Here is a 10,077-nt window from a genome sequence, read left to right as displayed (position 1 = left end):
CACCTGTTTCGACTTACCCCATTTTGAGTAATTTTTTTAAAATATATCCCCAATTGAAAAATTGAATATTTTTTGTTTATCCCTAATTGATAAAAAAGCTCATAAGTAGACTCTTTTTCCCTTATTTTTACCTAATGTCAATAATATAAGATGTTCAATTTTATAATTATGTTGATAATTTTCTTTTTTTATATATAGATAGTGAATAAAAGGTAAATGTAATAATCTCCTATTTTTACCAATATCAATAATATAATGTTCAATCTTATTTTTAATATTTTGATTTTATATCCGTTAGCGGTGAATTTGGCCGTTAGAATATCAATACTATAATGTCCTTTGGCGGTTTTCTTTTATATATAGAGAGTGAGAGTTTAGCGGTGAATTTGGAGGAGGGACTTAGAAACTGAAGGAGGCTCTCCAAATCTTGAATTCTCCTTCCCCTTCTTCCCCTACTGTCCTAAGACCTTCACTTTGTTTTGCTCCCAACCCCACTCCTCCTCGGTCTTTCCTCTCATTTATGTATCCAAGAACGACGCCGACTCTAAATCACTCTATGTCAATTTGGATGATAATGTGAGTCACCAGAAAGAAAGGTTCTTTTTGGTTTTCCATACCTCAGGTAAAGGTTCAACAATCTTATTGCCATTACTTTAATAACTTTAAATACTAATTCTTTTGCCGCTCCCAGATTGAGTTAGATGAGCTGGAAAGTGTTTCCATTCTGTCAATGACCCTTGCATGGGATGAATTTTCCTTCTCTACTTTTCAAGAAGCCCATTATTCGCTTCAAGATTCTCTAGACCAGGTGCCTGACATGCCTTTTTGATATCTTTTCTGCTTTTGTTGTTTTATTTACCATCATTCCCTGCTTCTATCATTTTTCATGTAATTTGGAATATTTAAAGTTAAATGGTCAATTCTTTTTTGTATCAGTTTTTACACCTTTGTGAATGAAAAAAGGGAATCTTTCATTATGGTTTGGTTGGGCCTTTCTCTTTGTTTTCTATAATCTAGAGGATCCTTATCTTCTTGGGTTCTGAAAAAATAAAAACATCAACTCCCTCCTGTATTTATGCTTGATGTTATTTCCTACGGTGTGGGTTATGTGTCATGTCTGGTCTACGATTGACACATGTAAATCCAAATGCACTAGAGCTGCTCTCAAAAATCTCAATTTGGTAGAAGATAGATATATTCCAAGGGTACAAGCTCATTTCTTTCCTAAGAATATGTAAGTTTTACTTGCAACTAGTTGTTACTTCCCTGAATTCCTTGTCCAAAAGTCAATGATGAATGTAACCATGGTTTTCTTGAACTGAGAAGCATATTGGGTCAACATTTTGTCTGAGTTAGTGTGTAAAGCAAAAGAACTAGTGCAAGCATACAAGCTTCAAAATGTAGTTAAGACTGCAGACAACTTCTGTTCATGTTTGAAGCTTGATAGAAACACAGATGTTAGCTATAGTAATATGAGGAAGGCTGCTTCTTGGGAAGATTTGACTGACAACTATTTATTCTGTTCTAAAGCTGTAGATCCTCAGTACAAGGATTTAAGGCATTTTCAGTGGCATTGGGAAAAGGGGGAGCCTGTCATTGTCAGCAATGTGCTTGAATGTACATCTGGTTTAAGCTGGGAACCGCTTGTCATGTGGCGTGCATTACGTCATGTAACTAATACCAAGCATGGCCAACATTTGGCGGAGAAAACAATTGATTGCTTAGATTGGACTGAGGTTTGCTTAATTTCCCAATCTTTAACTTTATTGACCATGGAGAGCTTTTTACACAAATTTCATTCTTCACCTTCATTCTCATGAAGATTATGTTTAATTGTTTGATGTTGGTACTTATTTTAACTGGAACCACTGCAGTTATGGCATTTGGAGAATTATTTAATATTAGCAATTTTTATGTTGTTGAATTTCCTACATGTTTCCTGAATTCAGTAACTCCACCTTTTCTGGATTGAGACTTGAGAGTTATTTCAGTGCATTTAATATTGTCAGTTATTGAATTCCATAGAGTCATCAGAACAGAATGTCCTTGAAATATTTTGTGAAGTACTGAAAAATTACAATTTTTTGGTGGATGGTTCCACTTTAAGAAACAGTTTGTAGATGTTCTGCTATCTGGGTCATAAAGAGATACCGGCCTAAGGTGGAATGTTGGTAAACAAAACGCACATTAGGGTGATAATTAGAAATCATTTTTCTGAGTGTAGTTTTTATATCAGTCTCAAATTTTAAGCCCTTGTTTCATGCTTTATGCTGTCTCTCCATCATTCTCAAGAAATATGGCTAGTGTGATCAATTTATCCTGCTACCATCATCATCATATTCATCTTCTTAGTCCTAGGTTTTGCTCCTTATCTTATCATCTTAGAAAATTTTATCTCAATGTTTGGCTGTTTCTTGTCCCTGCCCCATTTTGCTGTTTTTGCTTTGCCTGCCCAGACCTTTCTTGTTGCCCTTGCATCCTTTGGTATGTTTGTCTAGTTCTTAGACTTGCAGCATCTAGCTGATGTTGGGTAAAATGTACTTTTTATTTTTTTTAGTTTGTTGAAAATGTTATTTTCGATTTGTACTCATTCTGTTTTTCTGTTTAGTAATCAGACTAGAGTAAATCATATCTGCTTTATTTTACTGATTTAGTAATTCTTTACTGGACTTGTTTATTCAGTTGCTGCTGATTTCTGCATTTCTCTTTTGAGGTATTGGTTAAATGCAGGGGGAAATTAATATCCACCAACTTTTTACTGGCTATACAAATGGTCGTAGGGATTGGCTTGCTTGGCCACAGATATTGAAATTAAAAGATTGGCCTCCTTCTAATTTATTTGAGGAACAATTGCCTCGTCATTGTGCTGAGTTCATATCTTCCTTACCCTTCAAGGAATAGACTGATCCTCACAAAGGTTCTCTTAACCTTGCTGTGAAGTTGCCTAATGGTTCTCTAAAGCCAGACCTGGGGCCAAAAACATATATTGCTTATGGATTTCCTCAGGAGCTTGGACGTGGTGATTCAGTGACTAAGCTCCATTGTGATATGTCTGATGCAGTATGCTCTATTTGCTTATTTCTTTCCTGGGCTGTTATTTTCAAGGATTTCTTCTAAATTATTTGAATTTTTTAAATAGATTTCATATTGGATGGTGTATAGTTTGTAGGATGTATAAAGTGTTGTCTTTGATAAGCCATTGCATTTCTCTGTTCTGTTTCTTATGAGTAGTTTGTGGCTTCAATTCAATGTCAGTTTTTAAGTTCTGTGCATTGTCTTCAATTCATAAACTCTTATTTGATTCTATATTTGACGAGTTATTTCCCTGGTTGTTATAATGATTGATTGATAATTAGAAAAACTACTCTTGTTTTGATAGTAGAATCATCACATTAGTATGGTTAAGGACTTGAAATGAATGATGCCTTTGGCTTAGAGAAGGCTTTAATTTGCGTATATATACTTATGTCAGTTGCATAGATTTTCCTGATCAAACATTGGTTAGTGTTTTGTATATTTTGCTGTATGTGGCCCTGAGTGCATGCTTATCAATGAAGGAATTGAAGCATTTTTTTTTATAATAATTTTGCTGTTTTAGGTAAATGTGTTGACTCATATTGCTGAAGTGAAACTGGATTCTGATCAACTTACTGTCATTGAGAAGTTGAAGCAAAAGCATCTCGAGCAAGAGAAAAGGGAGCTACTTGGTGATGATCAGGATGGAGAAACTAATGTTGACATGCTTAATATAATTCATCTTCTACAATAAATGCTTTGGACAGGCAAACTAGTGTTGAAGTCATGGAACAAGAAGGTGGATTATGTGATGGGAAAGAAGTTGATCAGTTTCATCAACCGTCTGGTAGTAATGAGGTTGCCATTGCTAATGAGGATGGTATTTCATATGGATCAGAGCTCATAGAGGTTGCCAAAGTAAAAATAAATCAAGGTGATTTGTTGTTTGGGGGGGATGCTTCAGATGGTGCTCTCTGGGATATTTTTTGGAGACAGGATGTCCCTAAGTTGCAGGAATATCTGAAGAAGAATTTCAGAGAGTTTAGGTATGTCCATTGCTGTCGTTTAAAGCAGGTAAATTATTAAAATGATTCAGTTATCTGTCTGAGTACTCCTTATCAACCTGAGTCATTTATAACAAATATTTTCACCTTTAGGTTATATTTTTAAATTTTAATATTTGGAGCTTTGCACCCTTATAACATTGACATTCTCCCATTCCCTTATTTTATTCTGATAAAAATTTCATTAAATATGCATGTCATAAAGGATTGGGTGAAAGATCAAGCTGCTAATAAATAGTTATTTAGAAAATAAAAAAAATGTTTCCGTGTTTATTTTATTATGTGGTAAGGAGCTTTTCATTAATATGACAATAGATGTCATGCAATTGCAACTGTGTTCGTTCTTTAAACAAAGTCTGGGAATAGCATTATAGTGCAATTACCAGTCCAAAATACTCATTAATTTTTCAAATAAATATGTTTTATAATTTGCAAAGTGAGAGAGTACAACTAGGAAATTGAGTGTATCCGACTAGACCGAGTTTCCCAGTTCTTACTGGTTCAGTGTTGGGTTGATTACATGGCACCGGGTTAGATGCATATCCGATTTGATATGTGACCCGAGCCGGTGCTATGCCCGGGTTCCGGTTTAACCGGTTGGCCTGGCTGGTCCAGTCTGAGTTTTATAACACTGCACACAAGATCCCTTTGGTCTTGAATCACAGACAGTACACTGCCCACTTACCTTGTACTGAAATTCAACATTTTATTAAAAGAACGAAGACAGCACGTTTGAACTCTATTCATGTTACATTAGGTAAAGTTTATGAATTGTTTATACTCTTTTTATTACAGCTCTAACAAAAAAACTAATTCAAATTCAATTTATAATCTTTTTTTTTTTGCAGGATGATTGACTTTTGGATGTATAGGTCTTTACGCCTTTATCTTATTCTGCAATGACTCTGTGAGAGAGGAAGAATAAAAGGGAATGGAAGTTTGGAAAATTTTAGACTAGAAGAAAGCCAACTTAGAGTTGAGCTTTTTAAGAACAAATTCTATCTCAAAATCAATTATAAGATGAACAAGATTTTTAAAATTTAAATAACCAAATGGTCTAGATCTAAAAATAAGCTCTATTTCACCTAGATATCTAGCTTTGATGGTTGCCACCTTAGATTTTGGGAAATTTAATTCATGTACCATAGAAAAAAGAAGAAAATTATTCATTTGCCAGGTTATTTCTAGTTGTTATGTTTATCTGTTGTATTTGTCTGAAGTTTGTCCTTGTTATGTTTGTCTCTTGTATTATCAGTTGGATCATGCCAATGAATTATCAAACTCCCTGAAAGAAAGTGCCAATATTAACACTTTGGGCATCGCTTATTGTTGAAGAATGCACAAGACTTGGTTTGATGGTGAGATGATCTGATAAATATTACATATGCACCAATATTAATGCATGATTCTGATTTATTCTTTTGTTTAGTATTTGTGTATTGCTCCTGGATCTAGACCTTCCCCTGTTGCTGTTGCTGTTGCAAGTCACAAATTAATCACATGTATTTCATGCTTCGATGAGCGTTCACTTGCATATCATGCTGTTGGATATGGAAGAGGATCTCACATTCCAGCAGTAGCCATTACATCATCAGGCACTGCAGTTTCCAACCTTCTTCCTGCTGTATGTTTCATTAATATTGCTTGTTTTACATGGATGTCCTTATTTTCATGAATTTATTTTAGGGTAAAATACATTTTTGGTTCCCCTATAATGCTCAATCTGCAATTTTGGTCTCCTAGATACTTTTATTTTTCACTCAATGTTTGACCATGGATAATCAATTAACGGTCAACTAACAGAAGAACCAAAATCGCTGATTTTGAAAAATTGGGGGACTGAATGTCTTGATTTGGAAATAGGGGGATCAAAATTGCGGATTGAGCATTATAGGGGACCAATAGTGTATTTTAGCCTTTATTTTATTTTGAATGTGTGATGATTTATTAATTTCTTTCCTGTGACTTGGTTTGTTGTCATTCTGAATGCTGTTGCTAATACATGCATTGTTGGAGTTCAATTGGTTGCTTTGCTGGCTCTTTTTTTGCACTTAGTTTTTATTTTTATTTCCATCAACTTGATTTGTAGTTTTCTCTTTGAGTTTAATTCCCCTCAAGGTTTGAATTGTATTTGCTTTTAGAGTTTAATTCAAATTCACTAACTATGATAAAAATCTGATCATAAATTATCAACTATGATAAGAGTATTGATTTTTATAATAATTATTTAAAAATCGTATCTAAAATAATTTTTTAGAATAAATAATACATAGTAAATAATTTATGCACTGAAATTTTATAAAAACTTTTTACACTTTTATTTAATTATAAATTATCATATATATTAAGTCTGTTAACTTTTATAATAATTAATTTAATAATTTTTTATATGTCATCATTTCTAGTTAGTTGATTGAAAGTGTAAAAAACTTTTACACTATTATTTAATCACAAACTGTCATATGTGTGATAAATTTATTGATATTCATGATAATTATTATTAAAGTTATATGATAAATATTTCTAGTTGATTGATAATATAATTTTCTTGCACAAACAATGCACATGCCTATTAATTAACTCAATATTAAATTAATTTACAATTTTTTTTTTTACATTTGACAGTATATCAAAATAAAACTTATGCTTTTATACAAAAACATGAGATCCTTAATGCACGTTGGTTTTATATTTTGTTATATTGTGTTCATGTGTTTTTTTATTTTTTTTTATACAGTGTTCTTGTATTCAATATACTTAAAAATGAAACACTTTCATGCATTCAAGTATACCAAACAAAATTCCAACACTATATTTTGGAGAAATATGGTTTCAATGTGTATTCTTTTTCAAATTTGTAAGAAGAATTTATTACTGTTTATGGTTAATATGGGCTGATATATATTTTTCCTGTAGGGACTGCAACCTAATCTACTAACTACTACTGAACTCTAATGCAGGTCAAGTCTGATCTGGCTAAAAATATCCAATCATTAGAACCAAACTCTAAATGTTATGTCTTGTAATGAGTGATTCTCTTACACTCTGAAGTATAACAATTTTACCTTATAAGGGTTCAATTCAATCAAAGTAAAATGGAAAGCGTTTCCTTATTTATCAAATATGCTTATGTTTTGTAATGTTCTTCTACTAATATGTGGCGAGCTTAATCCAAAGTGATCTTTCTTTTGGAACTATCCAGTTGAATAGCAGCATATTTTCAGCCTTGAACTTTATATTTTATTTGTGACTGTTCTTCTTTAAGAGTGGTTTATGAATGTGGTATTGATATTTGATGCACGATAACTGGCCTTCTGTCAGGTAAAGGTTCAACTTCTTATTGCCATTACTTTAATAACATTAAATACTAATTCTTTAGCCGCTCCCAGATTGAGTTAGATGAGCTGGAAAGTGTTTCCATTCTGTCCATGACCCTTGCATGGGATGAATTTTCCTTCTCTACTTTTCAAGAAGCCCATTATTCGCTTCAAGATTCTCTAGACCAGGTGCCTGACATGCCTTTTTGATATCTTTTCTGTTTTGTTGTTTTATTTACCATCATTCCCTGCTTCTATCATTTTTCATGTAATTTGGAACAATAGATGTTAACTTTTGGTGTTATCTTGATAGAGCATTTATTTTATTTAATTTTAACTTGCTAATCACATTTCTAGTATGCATGCTAAAGTGAACATAAGTATCATCACAAGTATGTTCAGCTTAGCAATAACATAAATATTGAAAAATTACAATGTTTTGTTACATTTATGTGGTGCCACTGCCTAGCTACTTGCTAAGAAACTTCTGTGTTTTAACCAACATGTTATTTTGCAGAAAAGTTGGCATCTAATTTTTTAGCCATTGAAATGCCTTCCCTGGCTTGCTGTGGAAAATGTCTTAATTTATGGTTTAAGAAGGATCTGATTAATATCTGACTAGTTGCACATTTTACATACCTTGTTTTCTATGGTATTTTAGAGTCCAAAGAAGGTCAACTTGGTTGCTGCTCTGGTTCGTGGTATGCTTGTTAAAGATGCATCGATGCTGTTGGAATCGACAATAAAACGAGCAGCAAAAACTGTATATCAGGTAGTAACACTAGGTATTTTCATTGTCACCTCATTGGACAAACTTGCAAAATCTATAATTTTAATGATCTGCTAATATAATATGTATTGTAAGACATTTTTCTGAAGGATTTACTGATCCTTGTTTTGGTCTTAACTAATGGAGCAGGTTAAAGAGTTCCATAGAAGAGATGGTTTTGAGGTAGCAAGTGCTGACAAGATGGCTAAGTCATGCATGGTTTATTTTGAAATGCATCTATCCCTAAGGAAAAAAATAATTACAAAAGCTTTTAATGGTAGTTATAGTATCTACAAGGAAACTTTTTGTAACCAGGTCTATTGCCTTTTTGTTTGAGTGACTGGACATGCAGGTACAATAATTGTTGTTGAAGATGACAAGGGACCTGAAAGAGGAATGCCGAGCTTCAATTCTGAGTTACCCAATTCCAATTCATGGTAAATTTTGTCTTTGCAATAGTTCTTGGATTAGGCTTTGCATATGTGGAAAAATCTTGTTCATTTGTTCAATCATTTTCTTTACTTTCTGCTGAATTTTTGTTGTGAAAGCTTTGTTTTACTTATTAGTTGCTCACTCGTGTGGTACATAAGATGTTTGTTGTGGTTTTACATTGAGATGTTTTTATTAGCCCTTTAATGATGTTGGATGATACTTAGAATATTTATAGCATTGTGATATTTGTGGTTGCTTGGTTTTCTTTGTTTATGAATAAGGAATAAAATACTAAAAGGGTGATACTTAGAATATTTATAACATTGTCGTATTTATAAACAGGGTTGAGGATGTTACAAGAGTTTGGGATCCTTGCTGACCAGTGACTAGGGTTGAGGATTTTACCAAGAGTTGAAGACCGTTGCTACTAGAATGTATGCAGCTTTTCTTTGTAAATGAATTTGAGCTAGTTGTAAGATTGTCACAATAGTTTTCCTAGCTATAGGAATTTGTTGGTTTTGAGCCAATTGATGACAATCATAATCTTCCAGGCTGAGAGGTAGTTGATTTGTTGTCTCTTTTGATGTGTAGGTCAAGGTAAAGAGAAATGTTGTTAATTAGTATCCTTTTAAGGTAAAAAAAAGGAAGATTTTACCTATAAGCGGAGCTTCACAAAGGTACGTAGCATTTATGATTTAACTGTTTGTTGGGTTGACTTGGTTTTCTTCAGTTTTGTAGAAGGTACTAAGATGTAGGCATGCTAGATCCTTATTGCTTGACTGTTGACTATCCAAGAATTCTGGTAATACTAATTTCATATGGCTTATACTCATTTCAAGCTTTCTGGTAATACTCATTTCATAATGGCACTTAAAATTTTTTCAGTTGGATGGAAAGGCTACTTGTGTGTTACTGATTTCATATGGCTTATACTCAATTGGATGGAAAGGCTACTTAAAATTTTTTGTTTTTCTACTCTACTCTAGGTCCATTCTAGGTTTCTCTTTGACTCCTTGTTTGCTTTTGTGTGCTTTTCATTGCTTTAATTATTGAATAATCCTTGAAAATTTGTCTTGTTAAAACTCTATTGGTTTAGCTTTCATTTCATTTTTTTTTTGTCTTTGCTTATTGTTTCTCTCTTTGTTTCCTTGCTTGTGATTTGTCATATAGGGAAATGGAAAGGAGGATTGATGTCATACCTTGAAGAATTTGAGTCAAGAAGCAAGGGGTCAACCACAATTGAGGACTTTTTTTTTGTAATTTTGTAATTGACAATTTGCTTTGCTTTCAAATTTTGTAACAAAAAGGTCTTTCATTGGAAGTAAGTTGGGAGCCTCCAATAGGTCACCCTACTTCCATTTGTGTGTAATAATTTTAGGCAATTTTCCCTTAGGATAGTGAGTGTTTTGTTGGGAACCTTAAATAAGATCATCCAAACACTCTTAGGATTTTCCTAGTTTGCATTTCTTGCACTTTAATT

The 10,077-nt window shown here is 33.0% G+C and overlaps 2 long non-coding RNA genes across 15 annotated transcripts; both read left to right on the top strand.

The window, feature by feature from the left end:
• The first annotated feature begins 384 nt into the window (after positions 1 to 384).
• Positions 385 to 7,201, top strand: LOC114417488. 13 transcript variants are annotated; one of them, XR_003667756.1, is made up of 7 exons: positions 385 to 622; positions 692 to 808; positions 1,531 to 1,736; positions 2,714 to 3,060; positions 3,599 to 4,061; positions 4,928 to 4,951; positions 5,335 to 7,201. It is a non-coding gene; the product is annotated as an uncharacterized LOC114417488 (long non-coding RNA). The 13 variants fall into 13 exon arrangements; XR_003667753.1 differs by having other exon boundaries at positions 3,599 to 4,089; XR_003667752.1 differs by having other exon boundaries at positions 3,599 to 4,836.
• Positions 7,202 to 7,686: 485 nt separating this feature from the next.
• Positions 7,687 to 9,673, top strand: LOC114417489. 2 transcript variants are annotated; one of them, XR_003667760.1, is made up of 6 exons: positions 7,688 to 8,168; positions 8,316 to 8,602; positions 8,940 to 9,031; positions 9,189 to 9,194; positions 9,328 to 9,399; positions 9,483 to 9,673. It is a non-coding gene; the product is annotated as an uncharacterized LOC114417489 (long non-coding RNA). The 2 variants fall into 2 exon arrangements; XR_003667759.1 differs by having other exon boundaries at positions 7,687 to 8,168; positions 9,189 to 9,399.
• The last annotated feature ends 404 nt before the right edge of the window (positions 9,674 to 10,077 follow it).

The sequence above is a fragment of the Glycine soja genome, chromosome 6 (assembly GCF_004193775.1).
Source record: "Glycine soja cultivar W05 chromosome 6, ASM419377v2, whole genome shotgun sequence".
Classification (NCBI taxonomy): Eukaryota; Viridiplantae; Streptophyta; class Magnoliopsida; order Fabales; family Fabaceae; genus Glycine; species Glycine soja.
Note: the sequence above shows the minus strand (reverse complement) of the source record. Positions and strands in the feature narration are given on the sequence as shown.